Raw genomic sequence first — 25,279 nt, forward strand, 5'->3', positions numbered from 1 at the left:
GCTCCCACTTCTCCTTCCATACTTCATTATCCCTTAAGGGATGGCAGACGAGCTCCAGGGGCTGTTTCCATCTACTGAGCTCCTCTTGTGGCCACACCAGCTACCTGCACCCCATCCCTCACCTCAACATTCATTGTCCCCACCCCTAGGAGCACTGATAATTTGGGGGTCTCTTGTGCCCAGAACACAAGGATGGGTGTCAGGAGCAAGTTATAGGGAGGCAAATTCTAAGTTTACAGAAGAAAGAAGTTTCTAATATGGAAACCTACTGCCCAGTCACCCCCCGCCTCCACAACCCTACCAAAGATGTACTGAGCTCCCCAGCCCTGGAGTGATGCAAACAGAAACGGGAGAACTGTCTCAGTAGTAGTAGAACATTCGGTAGTACTGAGTGTTAGAGAAGGGATGAATCGGAAGGCCGCGCCAGAAGTTCCTGGGGGACTGGTTAGGATGCATAGTCCCGCACCCCTGCAATTCTGAACGTGTTGTTTGGAAAGACGGGGCCCAGGCTCTGCATTTTTAACAAAGTCCCCCGGGCGACAGCAAGCGCTGGAGGATGACATCGGTGGCCCTCCCCACCTGAGCTTGGAAGGTGCCAGGGCAGCCCATCCTCAGCTGCCTGGAGGCATGACCCACGGAGACCCACGTCCTCAGGCCTGGAATGGGGGCCGGTGGGAGGCCGGATCGAGGCCAGTTACTGCCGCTTTCTCTGGGAGCTCATTTGTCCCCGGCCCCCCAGCCCTGCCCCTCATCCCTCCTGGCGCCCCCCCTGCCCTGGCCCCGCCCCTGCTCGGGAGAAGCCAGACAGGTGTGTTTGGATTTGTTTGTTCTTGGTTCCCCTCCTGCCCAGCCCTCTCCCCTCACTAAGCTGTTCTACATGTAATTATCCATTTTATCAGGGTGAAAGGCCCTGCAATTCACTTGTCGAAGCCCTAACGAGGCAGCGTGGATGCTTTCAAGTCCGTAAAGAAAAGGGAAATCCTGCTAGAATTGGCAACTTAATTCACCAAGCCAGCCTCGACAGACCTCATTAAGTCCCCGTGTATTCATTTCAGGCTAATGGCTGTCATGCTGACTGCTGTTTGATTTGCTGTAATAGACTTTTATGGCGTTCCAATTTGCTCAAACGTGTTTGCCTGTGTCTGTGCCCAGCGGCACTGCTCCGCTACCTCCATTAGGGGCGTGTGTCCGCCTCGCTGACCTTCAGCTCCTTCCCCGTCCACCGTGTCCTCCTGGGGCCACCCCCTCAGCCCTCCAGGTGTGCCCTGGGGAGGCGCCCCTGGGTCCAGGATGTTCGGGCTGGAGGATGGGTGTGAGGTTAGACGTCAGATGCTGCCAGGTGTCTCCTGGGGTCCAGGAGTCAAGGAGGGCCTCTGTGATCTCAGGGACGGCCGTGTCCTTGAAGTTCTAACAAGTTCAGCCGCCTTTGCTGGCCATTCAAGGCTGCTACCCACCTGGCCTCAACCTGCCTTTCTCAACTTACCTGCTGGCTTCCTCCGCACGCATCGGCCCAGGGGCCGATTCAGTGCCTGTGAGCGTGTGTCTGTGTCTCTCTTTTCTCTCGCTTCAACGCACACACATTGTACTGTTCTAACTAGATCCGGAGTGTTTGCTTTCTGCTCTCAGCCTAACTCAATTCTGCCTGTCCTTCGAAGCCCGGAGCTGATGCACCATGCCCTGATCTACTCAACTTTTTTTTTTATTCTTTTTTTTTCTTTTTCCTTTTTTCTTTTTTTTTTTTTCTTTTAACGTTTATTTATTTTTGAGACAGAGAGAGACAGAGCCTGAACAGGGGAGGAGCAGAGAGAGAGGGAGACACAGAATCCGAAACAGGCTCCAGGCTCCGAGCTGTCAGCACAGAGCCTGACGCGGGGCTCGAACTCACGGACCGTGAGATCATGACCTGAGCCAAAGTCGGACGAGTAACCGACCAAGCCACCCAGGCGCCCCTCAACTTTTTTTTTTTTAAAAAAGTTGCAAATGTTTTCAGCAAACATTTGCTGAAAAGCTATGGAGCAAGGCCCAGGGATTCTAAGCTGACTTGGACATGTAGAAGAGAGCAAACGGACTCTGCCGCTGGCCAGCTGTGCAGCTTTGGGTGGTGACTTAACCTCTCTGGACCTCAGTTTTCTTCTCTATGAGACAAGAAACAATATTGGCCGGGTGGGGTCATTGTGAGGTGTAACAATGCAGGTGGGTAAAGCCCTTAGCCCAGTTTGTGGTACATTCAGTAAAATGCTGGTGATTAAGACCAAGGCCTTGTCCTTAGAGAAGGTAATCTTACAGAGACAAAAACACATAAGAGGGATGTCTAATGAGGGGTGCCTGGGGGGCTCCGTCGGTCGGGCATCCGACTTCGGCTCAGGTCATGATCTCGCGGTTCGTGAGTTCGAGCCCCACAGTGGGCTCTGTGCCGACAGCTCGGAGCCTGGAGCCCGCTTTGGGTTCTGTGTCTCCTTCTCTCTTTCTCTGCCCCTTCCCTGTTCATGCTCTGTCTCTCTCTGTCTCTCAATAATAAATAAACGTTAAAAAAAAAAAAAAAGAGGATGTCTGATGACATATAAATGTACTAAATGCCGTGGTAGCTTAGGGTGTGCCAAAGCAGGATGGAAGCAGGAAGGAATGACCTGGTCTATACGCAGGGCTATTTATTTGGGACCTCACAGGATGTGTAGAAGTTTGGTAGTCTGAGAAGGAGATTATGGTGCCGCTGAATATCATATGCCTTCTGACCTTTCTTTAGCTTCTTTTCATATGTTGGAATTTCCAAAAGAGGGAGATGAACTCTAACCCCCGACCAGAGATCCTGTTGAGGAGGGACAGTGGCTGCTTGGGTATGTGTGTCCCTTGCAGGTACCCAGTCTTACCTAATGGAAATGCAGCTGGCCTGGAAGTAGGCTCCCTGGGTCCCTGCCCAGGTCATTGTGACAGGCAGGTCCTGCATAGATCTTTGTCACCCGTGGCTTCAGATGACCAGCTGTGAGATGCGGAGGTGGTTGGAGGAGGGAAGGTTGGACGGAGATGAGACAACAGGGGCCCGAGAGACTGAGAGTACTTGCCTGAGCCCCCGGCTGGGGGTAGGGTCCAAGCCAGGTCCGAAGCCTTCTGGCCCTGGGTTCCCCTAAGCCGCATCGTCTGTCCATGTCATTCAGCAAGGACAGATGAAAGTCACTCCTCGCTGTAGCTCCTTACTAGAGACGGGAAAGCAGGGAGAAGGATATTCCTGGTGACCGTTTGTCGGTGAAACAAAATAACTCATTTCTATGATAATAACAGTAAGTTGACACCGTGGTTACTGTTGAGAGTTTCCTATGTGCCCACGGCCACGCTTTCCGTGGGAGAGCTCACTGAGTGCTTTCTCCTACATCACAGGCTAGCCGCACGCGCGTGTTATTCCCATTCTGCAGGTGTGGACGCGGGAACAGAGAGGCTTCGTGACTGGCCCAGAGCTCATCAGGGCTGGGGCCAGGATGAGGAGGGACAGGCCCGGGTACTTGACTTTTGGCAGGTTGCTTCCATTCTACCCGAAAAATGGGAATAATTACGCCCGCCTTGCAAAATCGTTGTGAGGATTAAAGTAAATGGGACCGCGGGCGGGAAGTACTTAGCACAGGGCTCCGTATAAATACGTGTCCAACGCACGGCCGTGGCTGTAGCCCTCTGTACATTCGTCTCCCCAACCCGCCTGAGCGGGGACCGTGCGCCCTCAGCACCCAGCCCGGGGCCTGGCCCGTGGACGAGAACTTCACAAACGGGCAGAGCCCCGCGGCTCCCTCCACGTCTTGGGCACTTGGGAGGACAGCGGGATCACTCACACAAAGCGCTCTGCCCCCGCCAGCTCTCTTCACCCAGGCGAGGGGTGCCTTACTGCTCGGTGAGAGCAGCCGGGCCAGGCGCTGGGGTGGAGAGGGTGCCCACACTGCACAGGACGCCTGAGACCTCACTGCTGGAGCTCTCTAGTGCCCTCTGTTGCCCGCCAGGTCCTGAATCTCAGCCCTGCGTCCTCTGAGCGGTGGGCACACAGGGAGCCCCGGAGTGGTGGCCAGACGAGGCCCCGAGCACGCGGAGGTGGGCATGACCAGACTCATTAGCACCCACTGGGGCCGACAGGGGCGGCCCCACTGCCCCCCTCACGGCGTGCCCATCAGACGCTGAATGATTTATAAACTGCATCCTCGGTTTGCAGCGAGGGGTGGGGGGTCAGGGGGGCTCCCACTGGCTTGTGCCCGCCGCTCCCCCTGAGATGTCAGCTCTGCTCAAGAGAGTGTCGTCTCCCACGCCAGGAGACGCAGCCCCTTGACAGGCCATATTAATTTATACCTTGGGGCCATGGTGCCCAGCAGCCCCCTCTGCATCTATAACCACCCACCTATTGATCTGGGAGAGGGAGACCAATAAATCATCTCAGGGGCTCTGGATCCTGCTGACCAGGGCCAGAGTGGTTTGTTCTAGCCAGGCGGCAGCCCCAAGCCGTGCCACGTCTCTGTGTCCCTCGGCGAGTACCCTGAGGTGCTCATGCCCCCTCTGGCCCCCCGCCGTCAGCACGGTGACGAATACTTCCTCCCGCAGCCGGCAGGTGCCACAGCCTGCGGCGGCCAGGGCAGTGAGCTTTGGGCTCGTGGGGCTGGAGCGACATAGGCACGTGGGCAAAGCCGCAGGGCCACGTGTTTCTACGTCGTCTTGAGCTGGAGCGCCGCGTGCGTGCTTATTTAAGTAATATCATCTCCATATCCGAGTGTTTTCAGCATCTTTTGTTTGTCCTCTTGTCGACTCTGTAAGTGAGGGGAGAATTGTTCTTCCCATTGAAGAGACGGGACAAACTGAGGCCGAGAGAAGTGGACCGGCCTCTCCAAGTCCCCCAGAGTCAAGTATACTTACGGCTGGAGCCATGGCCTTGCTCTTTCTCTGTCTCAGCGTCTTCGCGTATGTCCTTTTGTAGCTTGGCCATGGCCTGCCTGTAATTTGCCCGAGGTTGCAGAGAAGAGGCCTTGAGGGAACCAGGACGGGGGCGGATGGGCAGGGAACTGGGGGCTGTCACATCGCGCCCCATACGCAGGCTGCAGTCGGTGGTCCAGTGGAGAAGCTTCATTCAGCGCCCGCTGCCCACTCTCCGGAGTGAGGACCACCTCTGGCGGTCAGGACCCTGCCACGGTCAGAGTGACACGCCTTCCTAGTGACCTGCAGGGTTAGTGTGTCCCCACCTGTAAGATATCAGTCCCCAGATGCGCGTGCCACATTGTTCCGCGAGAAGTAGAAGCCCCATCCCTACAGGTAAACACCAGCCTGCTCCCCAGGGGAGCCAAGGACCCCGGGTCCCCCATGACCCCTGCGGCACCCCCTCCTTCCATGCCCGTGGGGGCACGGCCAGGGCTGTGAGCACCCTCCACCACCCTCTGCACAAGGAAAGAGGGCAGCACGCACGGGAGCAGGAGACAGAAGGAGCCCACGTGTGATTAAAATTATTTTTTGTTTGAACGGTAGTAATGCTCTTAATCACACCGGTTTCCTCGCCGATTCTGGCTGGGAGTCTTCGGGGGCTCATATAAGTCTATTGAGGTGGCTGCAGGACCCTCGGCCGTGAATATGAAGCGGGGGCCTGTGTGCAGAGCCCAGCTCATGTGCATTAGGGATTCTCTGGCACATGCTGGGCACCTTTTACTGTGCCTTCCGCCCTTTAAATAAAGACCCTCTGAATGGAAGGAGTTGAGAGCCGGCTGCTAGGAGATGTTCCTGCAGCAGTATTGGACTGCCAGCCTCACGTGGCCCGAGTCCACCTGTCGTGGCCTCCTCTCCCCTGCGGTGGGGCCTATAGCCAGAGGGGTCAGGTCTCTGGCCTACACCCCTTTTCCTCCAGGCAGTGGGGTATCCTCAGACCCTGGGTGGGCAGCGGGCGAAGGAAACCGATAGTCAAAGAAGGACCAGGTTTTGCCTTATTGCAACTGACTTGCGCTCCCTTTGTGACATGGGGACCCTGGTCCCTACTGTGGCACACTCTGTGAGACAGCCGCGCACACACAGGTTCTGACTCCAAACTGGGAGGCCATGAGCAAGATGCTTAGTCTCTCAGGGCCTCGGTTTCTTTATCTGTAAAATGGCGGTACGTCGGGTTGTGGAAAAGTTCAGGGAAAGCACATTATGAAGCGCAGCATTTTGGGGGGAGAGGATTGGTATTCCCGTCGTTATGAAGAATTCTCGGAGAACGTTGGGAAAGTAGCTTGGGGTCCAAGGAACCTGACAGAGAGGCTCCGTTGCTGTGGACTGATTGCTTGACATAGGGGTGTTAGTGGTCAAGAAGCTTACGGCCCAGTGGGAGACAGGAAGCGTGTGGAAAAAATGAAATGAAAACGTGACAAAGAAAAAAAAGGAAACGGTCATCGAAAAATAACTGACAATGGCCTGAGATCAGGCCTTCCAAATGGGTTCCTGGGAACCAGCGCCAGAGGGACTGAAGTGACTTGATCCAACCACACATTCTGTAGAGGTCAACAAAACCAGAGAGAGGAAAAGATTTTCCCCAGGTCCCCCCAGAAATCAGTGGCAAACCACTGAAGACCTAAGGCGATCAGGGAAGATTCTCAGGGACATGGTTTCCAGAACCCAGAAGACCGAACCCATTCCTCTGCAGGAGATGCGGCACTGTTTTCCCGGGGGGGGAGGGGGGGGGGCTGATGCCCAGAGCAGGGACGGGGAGGGGTGCTGCCTCCTGGGCTCCCACAGCCCCCCGCGAGCCCCAGGGCAGTGGCCTGATGTAGGGCACTGAGGCCCATGCTGAGTGTGTTGGCTGACCGCCAGCAGTCTGCCACTGTTTCTCCTTGTTCTGGGGGCTCTGGAATTTTGTCGCAGCCCTTTCGTTTGCCCAAACGAGTTGGAATATTGTCAGAACAGTCCGAGGACAGGCCTGGCAGCCCCCATGACATTGAGCCCCCCCCCCCCGCCCCGCCCTCCCCATTCCCACAATAGGCTTGTTTGGATGTGTTTGCAGGCTGCCTGACCCACCTTGTTTTCTACCAGGAGGGGGAAAACAGGGGAAAGCGAGCAATCTCTTGGTTGGTAGAATTATTATAATTTCTCTGATTCCTTAGCAGCCTTTAATTACTTTGCAACTTTGTGGCACAGGCTGGAAGCCAGGAGGGGCTGGGCTCTCCCTCTTTATAATAACCTTACGCGGAAACCTCCCGTCCGTCTATTAAAAAGACGGCTCTTCTCTCCGAACGCAATAATGCAGCCGAGAGATTTCACCCAGGGCGTAATCACTAGGTACAATGTAATCTTCCCGCTCACTGTCTTCATCACCAATCGGCCAGCCCACCTTCCAGGCATGGGGGACTGCCAGCCACAAAGAGCCGAGTGTCCGGTCACGTCCTTGTCCAGTAGGGTCACAGGCTCAGGAGGGACCCTCTCCCAGTCCTTCCTCTGAGAGGGAAACGGCACAAAAGCCTTTTCCCGCTGACTCCTCCCCTCTCTGCGCCCAGCCTCGCCTCCTGCCATTCCCAACACAAACCCTACATGCTAGAAACCCATCCCGTTTGCATGAGGTTTAAGCTTCAGGCTTTCCTGTGCTTCCGGTCCAAGATCCTCACTGTGGGTGGCCGCTTTCCTGCCGCCCTGCCTTTGCTCATGCTGTGCCCTCCCCGGAGATGCTCTCGTCCATGCCCCCTGCACGTCTTTCCCCCAAATCCTATTCTTCCTTCCTTCCTTGGAATGGTACAGTGGGGCAAGTGGGGGAAGTGGGTACTGTGTCCCCATTTCACAGACAAGCAAGCCAAGCGTTAGAGAAGTCAGAAGACTTGCTAGGTTATTCCCTTTTTGGAAGGGGCTGGCTGGGATCTGACCCCAGACCCTTACCTGGGCTTCTCTCTGCTGGGCTTGAAGGCACAGGCTTCTTTTTAGTCCCTGCCCTTGGAGTTGCTTCCTACACCCACTCCATCCTGGCTTGTAAACCCCACTCTGAGATGTACCTTCTGCCTCCTGACCGTGGCCTGACTTTTTCTGCCTTGCGGTGGCCTCAGGAACACTGTGGGCAGAAGTTAGCTGGATGTAGGCCTGGTTGCTGAGCCTTCCTGGGGCTGACTGAGCCAGAGGGAGCCTTTCCTGTCTCGGTCACTTGTCTGTACAGCTCAGTGAGTTAGAGTGGGGTGAACTCTAGCCTGGAAGGAGCAGGAACCCCACCACCTGTGGCTGGGAGACGGGTCAGGCACTTCCCCCTTCCAGGGCTGCATGTGTGAATTTGCCCCTCTGTTAAGTGAGACTAGGAATCCCGGACCTGACCATGCCATCGTGGAGATCAAGGACAGGACTGATAGGAAGGCCTTGACCTTAAAGCCTTGTGCAAGTGGGACAGATTAACCCCTAGAGTATTTTCCCCCGTGTGCCCTTCGCCACCAGCTTCATGAGTTTTCTTTTTTCTTTTTTTTTTTTTTTGTTTTTGAGTCTATGTATTACTTAAGTACCTTTACAGAGAAGTGAACAGTCATAGATGTTCAGCTTTATAAATAATTGCAAAGTGAACATATTTGTGTAACTAAAACCGCATCAAGAAACAGAAACTCTCAGGGCACCTGGGTGGCTCAGTCGATTAAGCGTCCGACTCTTGATTCAGCTCAGGTCGTGATCTCACGGCCTGTAAGTTGGGCCCCGCGTCAGGCTCTGTGCTGATGGTGGGGAGCCTGCTTGAGATTCTCTCTCTCTCTCCCTCTCTGCCCCTCCCCTGCTCATGATTTCTCTCTCTCTCTCTCTCTCTCTCTCCCCCTCTCTCCCTCTCTCCCTCTCCCTTTTTCTCCCCCCCGCCAAAATAAATAGGTAAACATCAAAGAAAAGAAACTCTCCAGCACCTAGAAGCCCCATCATGATTCCCTGTCTCCCCTGCCAAAGGGCAATCACTACCTTAGCTTCTATCCCCATGGAATACATTTGCCCGTATTCATTTTTTCTGCCTACCCTCTGGTTTTTATTGGCACCAAAGCCCAGGAACGGGCAGCCTCCTCCAGGAGGCCACTTCCCACGGTGGTTAGGATCGACGTGTGGGTTAGTGGTGTCATCCTGCTCACTGCGTCCACCTACAAGTCCCTGGGAAGCGTCCCGTCTCTGGTAAAATGGGTGTGGTGCAGACACAGGGGTGCCACTGTGCTCATCCCACAGTGTTGCTCTGCCTGAGGCTGTGATGCTGTGTGTGCGGTGTTCAGGGGGCAGCCTGTGCTCAGAGAGACTGGAGGGACTCTCCCCTGCAGGCATCCCCCCCTGGGCAGCCTCTCCCAGGGTGGGCTTCTCTCTGCAGGTAGATATGGAGCTGCCCAGCTCCGGGACAGGAGGATGCAGGGGAAATGGAAGCTAAACGCAGTGAGCAAAACTTGGGCCGCGTGGAAGGAGGAAGAAACACAAGGGGAGGGGCCCTTTCCCCTTAGTGCCTCTTCTGGACCCCACAGGAGTCCTTCAGGTTAGTAAGGAAGGTCTGATTGTCCTGACATGTTATTATAAGCCAGAGAAGTGAGCCCAGGCAGGTTAAATGACTTGCCCAAGGTCACACAGCTAGTCCCGGATTTTGTCCTCATTGTACTTCCCCCAAAGCAAGTCCAAATGCATTTTACCCCCCAGCGTATCCACTCAGGGTTTGGGGTTTAGTGAAAGTGTCCGCTGCCTTCAGAGGAGCCAGCCTTGAGTCTGGAGAAGGTGGAAGGAGGAGGGTGTCTGGTTAGGACAAGGATTCTTCCGTAGTGACCTTTATTATGTTCTAGCACCTTCAGTCTCCCACAGAGCTGTGGCTTATATCAGCAACCCAATCTGAGCTCTGCGTGCACGCGCACACACACACACACACACACACACACACACACAGATCTTTAAAGGCTTCTTAGCAGCAGCTTGAAGTGGTTGTTTTTTCTTTCCCCTTCATGGTCAGGGTTGGGGCAGGGCCAGGGCGATGGGAGAAGACGAATAAAATCTCCTAAAGACCTGCATTTCTCCCCACCTCCCCAAACCATCAGATCCCTCAAATTCAAGGGCCACCAAACCTTGAAAAAAATCCCCCCAGTACAACCCAAAAGGTGGAGACGCAGGGAAATACAACAGCAGCTATTGGGGCGGAAAGCCCTAAATGGTGTGGAAGTAATATCTAAAGTGTGCTGGCGATTACAGACATTTCCACGGGACCACGCTCAGGCTGCATGGGTCGGTGCCAGCAGCGGTGGGGAAATAAATAAATAAGTGAGCAAGCGTCGGAGATCCCGTTAACTGTTGCCGTGCGGAAGGGAGGGATGGGGCAGGTTGCTGGTGAGGGAGGAAGGAAGGTAGACAGGCTCATTCATTCGTTGTTCCATCCATCCATTCATTCCACTGTCCTGAGTCCCTGGGAGGCACAAGGAGTACTGCTAAAACCTTTCTGTAGTTGATGGCCGGAGTCCCACAGGCTGGTGGGGTCTGATCCCAGCCCCCCTGCCAGCTTCCCCGTGACTCTCTGCTTCCCTGCGCCTCCACCTTCTTTCTGGTCCCTGAGAGCACCATGCCACAGGGTCTTTGCACGGCAGTACCGTCCCGTTTTTTCATGAACTCAAATCCCCTGAGATCTTCGATCCCTGATTGATCTCTTTTCCCAGTACAGAACCTATCCCTGTGTTTTGGGTCTTCGGAGCATCATAGCTGTGGTCTTGGGATATAATTGGTCACTTATTTCCAGGACTGCTTGATCACTGTCCGTCTCCCATGTGAGACAATGGGCTCCATGAGGGGCATGCCCATGTGGCCGTTTCTCCATCACTGCACCTTCAGGATCTTGTGTCCTGTGGGGACCCAGTAAAGATTTGTTGCATGATACAGTTGACACTGCTTGCCTTCTAGGAGTTTCTCTTCCTCCTCTCCTCGGCAGCCCATATCCTTTCAGTGAGCAATTCCCTGGACCAGTGCTTGGCATGCCGTACGATGGAAGGCACCTCAGAAGTGCTAACAAGTTCCCCACCAAGGCCTTCCGTCCCACCAGACTTCCCAGGCAGCCAGCGGGAAATGGTGGGGCTGTTGGAGGAAGGGGTGTCATTAAAGGGGCTGGGCTGTGGTAGACAGAGGAATAGCCCCACGGTTGTCCATATCCTAATCCTGGGAACCGTGACTGTTTCCTCGCATGGCAAAAGGCTCTTTCCAGGTGTGCTTAAGGACCTTTGTAGGGGAGATATCCTGGCTTTTCTGTGTGGGCCCAATGTAACCCCAAGCGTCCTGATAGGAGGAAAGTGGGAGAGTCAGAAGGAGAAGTGACCTTGGAGGCAGAGATCAGAGAGACAGGTTTGAAGGTGTAAAACTGCTGGTCTGCCCGGGGAAAGAAGGGTCCGGAAGCCAAGGAACATGAGTGGCCTCTTGAAGCTGGAAAAGACATGGAAGCAGATTCCCCTGCAGCCTCCAGAAGGAATGCAGGCTGCTAACCCCTTGATTTTGGTCCTGTAAGGCCCATTTTGGACTTCTGGCCCCCAGAACTGTAAGATGCTCAAGTCGCAGTAATTAGTCGCAGCAGTGAGAGGAAGCCGATACAGGGTGCTAACAGGGAGGCATAGTGGTGGCAGCATGCATTCTACAGGCCACCCCTAGCAACCCAAACTCAAGTTCGCTTGTTCCTGTGAGATGCTTCAGGCAGGAGGACTGGTGTCCCGGGCGTGGGCTTCTAGATATACATAGGTGTGAGGCTGGCAGTCACTGGGGATGATCCATGAGGGCTAGCCATGGGGCAAGGGCCCCTGGAACTGGGGAGGGCAGCTGGCTGGGAAGGGGCCCTGTAGAAACTGGGAGGGGTGAGGTGGGTGAGTCTGAGTGCCTGTGTGGCGAGCGTGGAGAGGGAGAGCTTTTAGGTGAGTGGGGGAGAGCGGTGCCGGAAGGGGCTGCGTCCGAGAACTGGCCGCCACACCGCTGGGTCCCCTCCCATTGCACAGAGGATGGTTTAGCAGGGGCCAGAGTGCTGGAGACCCTCCTGGAAAGCTTGGCCTCAGGGCACCAACCAGCCCAGAGACCAGAGAGAGAGGGGAGTCTCTGCTTGGCTTGCTTCCAAAGTGACAATGACTGCAGGAGTGTCAGCTCCAGGCGCCTGACCCCACCCTCATCCACTCATTCATCAAACATTGCCTGGGTGCCTCTAGATGCCACGCCCACGTGGGATGCTGGGGACACAAGACCATGAGCCACGGTTCCTGGCCCCCAGGAGATCCTGGCTGGGCCCTGCTCTGTACCCACAGGGCACCCTTTAAAACGGGAGGGGAGGCCAGTGCTTGAGGACCTGGGCAGCTACGACCCAAAGCCAAGCTGTCTCTAGGTTGCTGAGGGGTGGAGTGGGGCCCCCCACCCTTCTCCGCTTGGTGCTACAGGAAACCCGGGTCATGCCTCCCACCTGCCCAGTCCTGGCTCCTGAGCCCCTTAGGGCATGAGGCATGTATTGCTGTCTAGTGCGTATCCCTCCAGGCAGCAGAATTGGACAAACAAGTTCTAAATGAGCTCAGCAAATTGGTTCTCTCTGCTCCGTCCCACCCCTCTGCCGCCCTGCCCTGCGGCAGGCTGGGCCTACCTGTAGGTCGCTCTTGGTAGGGCTGGGGAGGGAGGGAGCAGGGACTGACTTGGGTCTGAGGCAAGCAGAGAGAAACCCCCCCACCCCCCCCACACACACACACACTCCATCTCTGGGCCCCCATCTGCTTCATTATATCTGAGGTGGATAGAAACCCCACGAGATGGAAACGGCCCTCCCAGAGGGTTCAGGGGCATTACGGAGACGGGGCAGGGCACGGGCCTCTTAGAAGGCCTGGCACGGGTTCGTGATCATACCTTTTCCTCTGACCTCCTATCCCAGCCTCTGTTTATACCATTTGTCTGATAGGTGGGTCCTCCGGGTCCCACGTTCCAGCATTTATGATCTGATTAAAGATAGGGTCTGTGCCTTACAATTCCTTGAACCCATAAGCTCCGGGGGTACTGGGCATACGGGAGGCGCGAGGAACGACAGAAATGACAGTAAAGGAGACTGTGCATACATTCACGCGTGTACTTGTTATGGCCAAGCTGGGGTATAGGTGCTAGGTCTATTCCCGTGTTCAAGGCGGGGAATGTGAGGCTCCAAGAGGTTAAGTCAGTGGCAGAGCCAGGATGTGAGGCCTGGCGGTGCACCCCGAGGCCCCCCAGACTGTGCTGCACCTGTGTTGACAGTCAAGGGGCTGAGCTGTGCCATGTTCCTGTCTTGTACATCAAGTGCCCGGGACACTCAGGATCTAGCAGGCAGCAGACCAGCGTTAAGACTTCTGGGCCATGGTTTCTGGCAGGCCTCTCGAGGTCTCCCCTCATCCTTCTCTCCCAGGACAGTGCCCGGTGCGCCACAGCCGGCATGGGCCAGAGACAGTGGTGGTGCCAGTCACCTCTCCCAGGCCTAGAGAGCCAGGCTGGGCCCCGGTCCTGGGGAGACAGCCTTCTTACCCCGCACCAATGCACACACGCATGCACACGCCTCAGGCATGACGTCCGCCCTGCCTCCTCCTGGCTTGTGTGTCTCCCTCACGGGTCAGCGCCCCAGAGTGGTAAATCATGGACAAATCGGCCACAGCCAGCGGGAGGCCAGGAGGACAGAAGGAGGGGACACTGCCATGAGAGCCATTAACACCGAGCCGGCCAGGCAGGCAAAAGCACAGCTGATTGGGGCAGAGCAGACCAGCCTCCTCTGGGCCCTGCTCTGTAGCCCTCTAAGATGTGACATGGGAGGGGACACACACGTGGAACATGCGTGCTCCCTGGGAATCACTGAGCATGCAGGGTTCACGGCATGGACGCTTGGTCAGGCCTCCCCCATGAGAACAGTTTGCAGATGGGGACAGACTTCGCATGGAAAGTGGCGAGAAGAGAGAGGCTGGTTTCTGCCTGGAATCTTTGGACTCGAGCAGACCTCATTCCCCTGCCACCCTCCATGGACAGCGCTGGACTGGGATTCTTCCATACATCCTTGGGCCTCCCTGGGTCTCAGTTGACCCACCTCTACAGTGGGGTTAATCCCCTTAGCTCTGACCAGCTCCTTGGCTGGTCAGTGTTATAAGAAACAGATGAACCAATGATGTTATGGGGTGTAAACCATGGCCCCAGTTCCCCGGCCGTGTTCCTGTTGAGTGATGCCATTGGACCATGGCATGAAGAGGGGGGTCTACATGGCACCCCTGCCCCCGGGAGGAGAAGGCAGAGCTACTGTTGTGACACAGAGGATCGCCATAGAACAGGCCACCCAGGGCGCCTCTCCGGACTTGGACCTCAGTGTTCCTTCCCCAAGGTCGAGGGCCAACCAGTCCCAACAGTTGCTGAGAAGTGGGGGCATGTGTTGGAAAACCGAGGTCGGGGACCCCGGTGCCCTCTCTGGGTAGCCGTGCCTTGGGACGGGTCCCTTCCCGCAGCGTCGCCTGGAGGGATTGCAGGCAGGCAGGCCTGTCCCTTCTGCACGGCTGGCCTTGCAGCCGGCCTGCAGCAGACACGGCTTTTTTGTTTTTGGTTAAAAAGCCTCATTGGAGCGTTATGATATTGGAATGTGAAGGGTAATTGAGCTGAAAGCTATTCTCTTCCTGCGACCGGCACGATAGGAGTGATTGAGGCGCCCGGGCCTGCGCACCAGCCTGGGAATCCTGATGAAAGGTCTGTGCAGAGATGGGGGTGATAGATGGAGTAGAGCGAGGCTCCCCGATCCTTCTTCTCACCCCAGGGGCCCAGGCCCACCCTGCAGTGTGCTCCTCTGAGACTCTGAGCTGCCAAGCTAGGCCTCCACCCACCTGGGGTAGAGATGGCCAAGGCCTCGGGGGGCTGGGCGCAGGCAGAGGGTCTCCAGGGACAGGTCCACAAGGAGAGGGCTGGACATCAGACTGAAACCAGCAGAACAACCTATTAGCTGCAGCCTCTCCCCTTCTTACTGCTTTGTCTTCTGATAGGACTCATCTCCTGCCTCTAGCCCGCAGAGGGGTCTCTCTATACTTTCTGCATTTCTATCCCCCCATGTTCTACCCGACCTCTGCCAGTGTTTGGACAACTCCAGTGTTTTCTAAACTGGTTTTTTTTTTTTTTTTAAGTTTGTTTATTTATTATTTTGAGAGGGGGCCGGGGGAGAATCCCAAGCAGACGCGGGGCTTGATCTCACGAACTGTGAGATTGTAACCTGAGCCGAAATCAGGAGTCAGACACTTAACTGACTGAGCCACCCAGGCGCCCCTAAAATGGGAGCCCTGTTAGCTCACATAGGAATCATCTGAGGATCTGATTAAAATGCAGATCCTGATTCAGCGGGTCTGCGGTAGGGCCTGAAACTATTTCTGCCATGCTCCCGTGTGATGCCGACGTTACTCCCACCTTGCTTTGAGGAGTAAGGTTCTAGGAAGTAAGCAGGCTCCAGATTCTCAGTTCAGGGCCCAGCTGTGAGGAGACACCACTTCCTGAACAGGGCTGCCCTCTGTGGTTGTGCGGGTAGAGCACTGAGCAAGGAAGGGGGTGCTGGTGCAATCCAGCCCAAGCGTTGCTCTTGAAGCTGGGTACCTGGAGCTGGGTGGCATCACCTGGCAAAAGGAGCACGTTTTTCTTGGCACAGAGGGGCAGTTCGTGCACCAAGCTATGTATTCACAGGGCGGGGTCCGCTCCGAAGGGGTGCCTTTTTCTGATTTCGTACAAAGGCGCCATACAGACCTTGCCCCCAGACTTCAAGCTGTTGCTGTCGGCCTGCTTCTGCCCACCCTCATCCTCTTCCATCCCACTGCCCAATCACCCAGCTTCTTCTGGCGGAATATGGAAGTCCAAGGAAAAGGGAGACTGGAGTGCATTACACTCATACGCTTCTCCCTGCAGTCACCCCAGCCCCTGCTGGGTGGGGAGAGGGGGCCCAGGCCTTCCTGAGCCCCGGATGCCTAAGGAACAGATCCTTTCCAGCCTCCTGCTGCCTCCGTGCCCAGAGAGCTCAGCTGGGTGGGTGAGGCTGGGACAGGCCCCTGTGTCCCAACTGGGGTCTGCTGCAGGAGGGGGTGTCCTTGAGGAAGGAGGCTCTGGCTCACCCCAACCCAGCCTGTGCCCTCCCCCCAGCATGTACACACACACACACACACACACCATACTCAGTCTCTCGGCGTGGTCCATTATTAATTGCCATGCAGGCTGAGCTGAATGGGTCCCATCAATATGTGTTCCAGCAGCTTCAAGGAGCTGGGGCCTTTGGTGGGACGCCACAGCTTATCTCTCCCAGCCAGGCTTTCCCTGCACAGGACTCCATTGGCATATAACGAGCCCTCCTTGGGGGCTTCTGGGCCCTTGTGCCAGGCCCAGCAGAGGGAGAGAGGCCCGCTCCTTCCGGGTTCCGCCCTGCCGGCTCCCAGCTGAGCACAGGCCTGCCTCTTGCCCTGCAGGTGCCTCCAGGCCAGGTGGGGGCCTCTCTGTGGCAGCGGAGTCACAGGACGGGCCTCTGCAGCTGCCATGCCCGGTTCCCAGCCCCCACACCCGGCCTGAAGGGACCCCCTTACGCCTTAGACTTGACTTCCCTCATCCTGCTATGCCAGCGGTTGCAATGAAACTGTCGTTCTTCTGGCCTGGTGGCATGTTGTCGGTGGGCACGCGTGCAGGGCTGGGTCTCTGGTCTCACAGGTGGGCAGAGCACCATCTTTCCCAAGCACCTGCCACGGCCTCTCCTCTCGCACCCAGCTGCCTTGGGTTGGCATTCACGGCCCCTCCGACCACCGGAAGAGGGAGGAGTCCAGATGGTCGTTTGTTTGTTTCACCTCTCCTACCAGCGAAGAGAGTCATATGCACAGTGACTGCTTTTTGGACGATTAATGCTTAATCACACACGTTCCGCGTGCCAGGAAATGTGCTTCGTTTCGTTCTTAGGCCATCCTGGGGAAAGGGATGTTCCCTCTTCTCATTAGGCAGATGAAGAAGCAGAGACCCAGAGACGTTAAGTGGCTGGCCAGGGTCACACAGCTGGCTAGCAGCCCCTACAATATGGATGACAGATCTAGTGCCTCTGTGTGGACACTTGCCCGTGACATGGAGCTCCCAGCTTCCTGGGGCCACGCAGGACATGTTCGGCCATCTCAAAATAAGGAAATTACCCCTATCCATTTATCCAGGCTTGCTGGCTAGGATTGGGCTCCGCCACCATGGGAGGCTGCCGTCGGTTGAACCCACCTCCTTGGGCCCATTAGCACCTGTGTGTGAGCCTCTGGCCGGCTTGTGACATGCTTGATAGGAGCAGAGGGGCCTCAGAGTAATCTCTTCTTCTCCAGGACTCCCCCCGCTGTGGACCCCTGGGCCTCATCTGCTCTAGCTTTTTGACAGGGAAAATAGTGAGTACTCCCACCCCCCGGAGGTCATAAGCCCAGTGTCCCCTGCTCAGGATTCGCAACCCCCTCTGTTGGGGGTCCCCAGACTCCACGGGTACTAACACACCTCTAAAAGTATGGCTTTTCTTGCCTTCTAAGATGCCCATTTGCCCCTCCTTCTAAAATATATAAAGTTGGGATTCATCTGAGTTAGCCACCTACAGCCTGTGCCTGCACAAGTAGTGACCACAGTCACCTCACCAGAGTGTGGCTGCTCTGTTGCTCCTTAGCTCTCTGCAGCCCCAGGAAGTGGCCCAGGGCTGCTGCCCTTGGAAGCATGGGCATGGCTCACCCCTCCCAGGCCCAGCAAAGCCAGGCTGAGTGGGGGCGGGAGCGGAGGCAGGGGCTGAGGATCAGAGCCTCTAAAGGCCATCACTTCTCTGATCCTCTTAGCCATAGACAACACCCACATTTGGCACGAGAGCGGCCTTAGTGAGGGTCAGATGGGGCTGTAATGAACTGAAGACGTGTGACAGCTACAGAGGAATAAGTTCCTGTGTCGGCAGGAAGTGCCGACATTTTGGACTCTTCATCTCGGCCCGCTTCATCAATAGTGTGGTGTGTCAGTACCAGTCCCTTTGGACCGAGATTTTCCTCATCCCCTGACCCCGAGTGTGGAAGTCAGAGCCCAAGTGGGGGGCAGCAGTGGTAAGTTTTGCATTCTGTTCACAAGTTCAGTTTCTAAGGAGTTGAAGAGTTGGGGACTGGACCGAATACTTCTCACTCTTATTCAGAAGACCCTTAGTCCTCAGGGAGATTGCTAGCCAGCCCCTCCCGGGAAGAGGCTGAGCCCTGCTATCCACAGCAAAAGGCAGAAGGAGCAGCTTGGGAGCCCGGGTGGAGACCCCTCCAGGGTCCTGAGACTCGGGGAGCTGAGTAGCTGAGGCATCGGGACCTTTCGGAGGGAAGCCAGTCAGCCCCCTCCTCCCCGACTGCCGCCCTTCCCAGAAGTCCTCAGGCAAGAAGGCTCTAACTGATGAACTTGTTCCTCTGTAGCTGCCACACGTCTTCAGTTCATTACAGCCCCATCTGCCTCTCAGTAAGGCTGTTCTCTTGCCAGCCTCCCGGCTGGTCTGAGGGAGAAAGCACACGCAGCAAGAGCAGCTGGGATCCGAGGCCCCGTGATTATCTTGGAGAGTCCAATCAGGGTAATGGCAGGTCCTTCTGGAGGGGAACTGACCGTCAGGACAGGGCTGCTGGAGGGGGGATCTTGAGGCGGTTAACCCTGAGCCATCTAAATCTGGAGGCCAGGGCCACAGCCAGGCACACCTTGCTAGTGCAACCCTGCCGGTGGCTTGGGAGTCACTTGGAACACCTAGGGGCTGGGCCGAGACTCAAAGAAGCGTGGCCTTTCGAATCTGTAACCCTGAGCTCTCCTTTGACACAAAGCACTGGAGCTTTCAGGCTAGGAGTGTTACGTATCCGGCACCATGGGGCGCGACCCTCCGCGATGTTCTGCGCCCCCTGGGTGGGCTCCCGCTCTTGGTGGAGTGTGGATCGCCGGTACTGCCTGAGTTCTAGATGATGCTCCGTAAGTGTGTCATCGAACAAACGTGTGGAGGGGCAGTCTGCTTCGCCGCCGGATCACAAGCCCCCTCTGATGCCAGTCCCGTCTTTGCCACCAGTCAGGTGACTCTGAGTGCCATCATTCACTATTGGACTTTGCACCGTGAGGATATGACCACCTCCTTGCCCACCTCCCAGGGCTAGGCCCCGCTGTGCTGTATTTGGCCTTCGATTTTATGGGCGGGACATTCAACAAATACTGGCTCCTGGGATACGGAAGATACAGCCTTGCCATCCAAGGAGACACGTAGAAACCCACACAACTGTTGAGCCCAGACCCCAGATACCACCGGGGGCTGCAGAGGCTGAAAGCCACTTAGTCGGGGAGGCAGCCTTTGCTCCCCACTAAATGGGCTGAGGTGGAGGGGAAGGGTTGCCCAGGTAGGGGGTGGTGGTGAGGAGTCAGCACAAGGAAAGGCCTGGAGGCTGGAAAGGGCCAGGTATGCCTGGGGAAGAGTAAGGACAAGGTTCTGGAACAGGCCCAGCGGACATAAGTGAAACACAGATTGAGTAGAGCCATAATATAAAGGAGCCCGTGGTTTGGACTTTCTCCTCTCTGGTAGTAGAGAGGGGTGGAGCGCCTTTGTGCCAGAGAGGGATGCAGTCAGAGCTGGGCTTTGGGGCAGGGTCTCTGATGGCGGCAGAAAGAACGGATGTGGGTGGCAGAGCTGGACGTGTGGATATTCTCTGCTCCCCCCCGCCCCACCGCTACATCGTCAAAGCTGTCTAAATCTATAACTCCCTGTTTTAAAGAAGGCACTGTCCCACTTCCCGTTTTCCCGCATTATTTTTTTCCTCAGGTTTCAGAAAACATCTCCTTTGAGGCTCCCACTGTTCCCTCCTCATTTCCGGCCAGGCTCTGAATTTTAACCATTCTATTTTCTTTACCGATTTTATGATAAACAGCCCATGTTTTCCGACGCCTTTCCTAAGTGTGTCAGGCTGTCCCTCAAGGCGCTGATGCGTCCCTTCACTCCGAGATGCCCAATCTCATCCCCACCCGGCGGCGTGATTGTCCCCAGATCTCACTGGTGCCTTCCGAGTGGCCGGCACATCTCCAGCCCACCCCAGATCCATAAAATTTGGGGGCGAGTGTCCATCATCTCAGGCTGAATCTGGGTCACTCTGGCTCATAAACTAACCCACAGAACAGACCCCTTCAACTCGAGCAAGGGACATCTGTCCTGATTTTCACAGTTTTCCTGCCACTTCCAGGTCTGGAAGGACTGGCTTCCCCTGGCAACCACTAAATGCACCACCACTCTGCTGAGCAGAACTCTGCCACGCCGTGGAATCCCCCCCGCCACCCCCACCCCGGCTTGGCTGATGCCTGACCCCAATTCAGGCTTTGTTGCTGAGAGAGAAATGAAATCAGTTTATTGAACCTCTCAGAGCGGGGTGCTTTCTTGAATTGCCTCTCGTTTCTACTGTTGAGAAGGATCTTGCCAGCTTGGTAGGCACACCCATGTCCTACCCCCTGCCCCCCCTCCCTGCCCCGGAAGGCTGTGGCCACCTCTCAGAACCAACAGTTAAGCTCCTAGGATGGTCGGACCAGGTCACCTGCAACGTTAGAGCCCAGTGACATTTTAAGTCTTCCACCCCCATTAGCTCTGCGCTGAGGGGGGTAATCCCCAGGTATGCTAGGCGCCAAAGGTAGGGCAGATACAGACATTGCCACCGGCTACTTCACTCGGGGACCTGAACTCTCGGCTCCCGGAGCACCCCCTCCCCGGGCTTGGACAGGCAGAGGGAAAGGCCCTTTCAGACGGGAAAGCCAGCAGTCCCGGGCCTGATGCCTGAAGAGCCCCCGTCTTGCCCTCCCTGCCCCGGCGGCCAGGAGATGGCCCCTGGGGGGGGCTGGGTTCACTCGGCCTCTGTCCTCTGGGGCTCTTCAGGGAAGCATGGCTGACTGCCTGCTCCATGCCCAATCTCTCCCATCCAGACTGCTCATTGCACTTTTTATGGCTTGGAGCTGGTGGTTTATGGAGCAGGAGAAAGACAGCAGTAGAACTGAAGGAAGGGCAGACTGGTTGGGGGCGGGGTGGATGGGGCTTGTAACCTCTGGTTAAGCCCAAAGACATTGTGTAAATTATGGCCCGTGTCTTCCTTCACTCTCATTTTGCATTCCTGATCAGCTCATCACTTTCCGCCGGGAGGGGGTGAGCTCCGGTCCCCCTCACACGCGGCCCGGGACCCTCCGGCCCTCCTGGGTCTCGTTCTAGGTGCCGTGGCGTCTTTAAAGCCACAGGCACCACGAGTCCGTTCATTTTTCAAGTTGATCCTGACTCACAAATATATTGGGGCTCATGGCATCATAGACGGCTTTGCTCTGCATCCTGGGAGCCCAAGAAAACCGCCTCGTGCTGAGACCACTCCGTGGGTTTTGAGAAACAGGAAAGAAGCTCGGTTCACGGGCAAACCCCCATCGTAACGGGCTTTTACTGTGTGGAGCTTTGCGGGGTAGGATTTGACCTGTGTTCTGCCCGTAGAAGGGTTTGAGTGTTCTCTGTGCCCGTTGGCACTCGCCCTGGAGCTGGCTAGCGGGAGGAGACTCACCCCTCGTGTCACCTCCCCCAGGGCAGGTTCATCAGACTTGGATAATCAGGCCAGGGCATAGCTGGGGCCCACCCTCACCCCTGTGCCCTGGGACGCGGTGACTTATGTGAGGCAAGGGACATCACGTCTCCACTCTGTCACCCAGAAGCGCTGACCAGGCAGCTGTCTGCGTGTAGCTTTGAGTTTGGACACCAAGGAAAGTGCCCACAACCGAAGCAGACACCGTCAGCCCAAAAGAGAGAGTCCGGGAAATGGCTGAGGAGAGGACACGTGCTCTTGGTTGACGTTCTTCGTCCGCATGTCGAGGGCCTGGCTGCCCTGGGCTCCATGCTGGCCAGATGTGAGGGGGCAAGCAGAAGGGCAGGTCCCCTCCGGCTTGGCATGGCCCCTGCCCTCAGGTCGCCTACATTCCGTCACAGAAAGAGAACCTAAGATAGAGGGGCTTCATGGGGACAGGGAGACAGAGGGGCAGGATTGCTCTGTGGGGTGCAGGCTGTGGGTACTTCTGGGGAGACCCGTGGGGGCATAGGGGCCTACCTCTGTGGAAGGAGGACTAGAGCCCAGGATAAGGTCTGGACAGATGCTGAGGTGATGACAGAAGTGGGCAGAGGAGCAGAGGCGGGGACCGCGCGGTGTGGTTGGGCTGGTGAGGAGGGCTGGTGTGACCGAAGCGGGGCAGGCATCCAGGGGAGGGGGGGCTGGAACCAATGGAAGGAACTGACCATGGAGGGCTTTGAAAGGCATGCAGAGCATTTGCTTTCCAGGCAGTGGAAATAAGGAGCCTCTAAAGGCTTTGGGGTGATGTCGTGCCACACGGGAGTGGATTGGGAAGGGGACTGCCGTGAAATGGGTTGAGCGGGCAAGGCTGCTGGGGTTTGGACTGCACCTTCCATCTAGGGTGAGGCTGGGGACCCGCTGAGGGGGCGAGGTCGAGTTGAAGACCAGGGTCATGGAAATTCCGCCATCGATAATCCGTCCATAGTCCTTCTGTTCCTTCCAGACCTAAAAGGGGGTCAGTGGGGCATGTGACATGACAGAGGAAAGGTCCTCACGAGCCAGGGTCACAACAAGACGAAGAGGCTGGGAGCCCATGTGTCAGGTGGTAAAAGGACCGACTCGTCAGAGCGCATCAGTCGTTAAAGGGTGAGCGTCTCAGACACGTTCCTCATGCCACAGGAGGCTTCATGGCCCTGGAAGGTGGTTCTAGCCTGGCCTATAAAACTGGAACAAGAACTTGGACTGTTTGGATATTTGTTCGCAAGACTGTTCTTGAAGGTTCCATGTTCCTTTGACGCCGTAGATTTGACAGAATCACAGCACGAGCCAGTGTTGACCCCTCAGCTGTTCCCCACCCTCCATCCCCATCTTCCCAGCTCCCACTAGGTCCACAGCTGAGGGCCAGGAGGTAGGAGCAAGGCACAGCAGTCACCCTTCGGGGCCGCAGCCCCTACTCCCCAGACAGAAGGGCAGCTCGGTTGAATAGTGTGTGGAAATAATGGGATTTCTCCAGAACCATCGGTTATGTTTCAGAGCCAAATCATAACAAGAAAGTCATTAGTAGTAATAAACACAGCAGAGAGGATCCGTCAGGGGCCTGACAGAGACCCAGTGGGGAGGGGGACGGCATTCCATTTGCATTGTCGTTAGCTAGCAGAATGTCACCGACACCCTCCTCTCTCCCCGCAGAAGTCAAGATTCACAGAAACGCATTAATCCGAAGGATTTTTCTCTGGTGTTGTGATGCCAAGGACAACACAGCCAGTGATAGCCTCGCCTCTTCCAAGCGGCTCTTTCTTTCCTTTAAAAACTGAGAGTTATCAAGGCAGTTTCCACGTTCCCCTCCCTTCCCCCTTTGCAAGGCCCAGAGGAGCCCAGCAATGAATGAACTCTGTGTGTGCCTGTCCTGGGCCTCTGGCTTGTCTCTGCTCCCTGCCCCGTCAGTCTGGCTCTCCGTCTCCCCAGCCTACCCCCCAAAAAGAGCCAGCTGCCAGCCATCCCAGTCGCTTTCCAGGGCCCCGAACTAGCAGCGTTAGCCGCCATCCGCAGAGCCCGTAGCGTGGGCCAGCGCCGCGGTGACCGACTTCAGAACGTCCACGCATTTCCGGCTCCTGGCTCCCCCGAGATGACAGCATTAGGATCTTATTTCGCCAATGAGACTGAGACCGAGGAGAACTTAAAAAGTCAGCTACCGGCGTTCACTTGGCTGGTGTAGAGCAGAACTGGGATCCACACCCGTGGTTTTCCCTCCCCCTTCCCTGCAGGGTGAATGCTCAATAAACGCGTTGGTTCATTCCTCGCACAGCCCTCCTGAGTATGACCCAGGAGCCAGCATCGTCCTTTCCATCGATAGGAGTTAGCTGAGGCCCAGAGACGTTGCCGACATTCTACAGCAGGCAGAGGAGAAGATAAACAGGTCCGTGTTCCTTCTGCCAGCACCCACGCCCACAAGTCTCCTTTGGTTATGCCGCTCAGGGAGGGGCAACTGGGAAAGTGATAAGTGCGTTAATTTTCAAATACACTAAGGGTGACCCCAAAACTGTGAGCTTCTCACACCCTCCCACATGTGCTAATAACTCACCGCCAGGTCCCCAAGGAGCCGGGACAAGGAGGGGAATATGTCAGTCTGGTGCTTAGCTGTTTGTCTGGTTTGTGGTTATGACGGCCACCAACGTCCTAGGATTCCGGGGCCCTGACTGGCCTCGGTGGCCCGCTCCTCACTTGACATTTGGGGAAACTGAGGCCCAGAAAAGAGACGTGAACTGTGCGTGGGCACACGGTCGGCGGAACCCTTGGTGCCCCCAAGACCCCTCTCTTCCTGTTCCCCGGTCATACCCAATATATCTTTTCCTGCGGTTCAGATTAATCTGATTTTAGCAAAAACAGAATAGAAAGCAAGCGCACCGGAAGAACCCTCTGATGTTGGGGCAAGTGTATCCTGGCAAATGACAGGCACCCAGAAGGACTGCCTTGTTGGTGGCTATAGCACACTGTGAACTCCCAGGACTTAGCTATCGATGGTAACTGTTTGTATTTTCTTGTCTTTCATTGAGCACATTTGGGCTCTGAAAGTGTACCAGGTGATATCGTGTGCACGAGTCTATGAAATCCTCACCCACACCTCGTGAGGTCGACAGGACAGTTCTCATCTCTCCGGTACAGATGAGGAAACAGAGGCTGCGTTCACAAGGGAAAGGGAAAGGACTGGAAATCGGGAGACAATGTGTGAGTCAGAGAGCAAGAACCCTGGGCTCTGTGACTGCTGTCCCCTGCCCCCAGGACTGTTCCTGCCTGTCTCCTGGGAACCTAGGGACATGTCTCAAGTCCAGACATGTGTCCCTTTCCCACTCACTGCTTCCTGTTTCTGTTATCCCAACTGGCAGGCGAAGCAGGTGACAGCGCCCTCTTAAGGCCAGAGGCCTGCACTCGCCCTCCCCATGCCCCCCTGGTCTCCCGCTCCCCCCGGGCACCCCAGCCAGGAACTCAGAGTGAGCCCCTGGGTTTATGGTGCTCCCCAGGCCAGGACGGACTCCTCTCCTGCCTGTCCTGCCCCTGGCCTAGCACGTCACGCCTCCTGGCTCCTTCAAGCAGGGAATCAACTCAGAATAAAAGTCTGCAGCATCGGCTGTGCTCAGAGCCAGAGGAGGGCCACACTTCTGCCTGCCCCCCGCCTTGCTTAGCCTCTCTTTCTCCGATGTCTTTCTTTGCCTGCTTGTGGCTTTGTTAGACACATGTCAAGCCTGATGAACTAAATGATGCAAAGCTGGAGATATAACAGCTCATTTTACCTCTCATTTCAAAACCCAATTTGTTCTTGCTGT

At 56.1% G+C, this 25,279-nt stretch overlaps 1 protein-coding gene and 1 long non-coding RNA gene across 2 annotated transcripts in view; both read left to right on the plus strand.

Moving 5' to 3' along the window:
* The window catches only part of CDH23 (cadherin related 23), a 365,372-nt gene that overhangs the window by 78,668 nt on the left and 261,425 nt on the right, over positions 1 to 25,279 (plus strand).
* Positions 2,245 to 23,679, plus strand: LOC122231762. Its single transcript, XR_006208997.1, has 3 exons — positions 2,245 to 2,274; positions 2,744 to 2,834; positions 23,148 to 23,679. It is a non-coding gene; the product is annotated as an uncharacterized LOC122231762 (long non-coding RNA).

This window comes from Panthera tigris, chromosome D2 (genome assembly GCF_018350195.1).
Source record: "Panthera tigris isolate Pti1 chromosome D2, P.tigris_Pti1_mat1.1, whole genome shotgun sequence".
Taxonomy (NCBI): domain Eukaryota; kingdom Metazoa; phylum Chordata; class Mammalia; order Carnivora; family Felidae; genus Panthera; species Panthera tigris.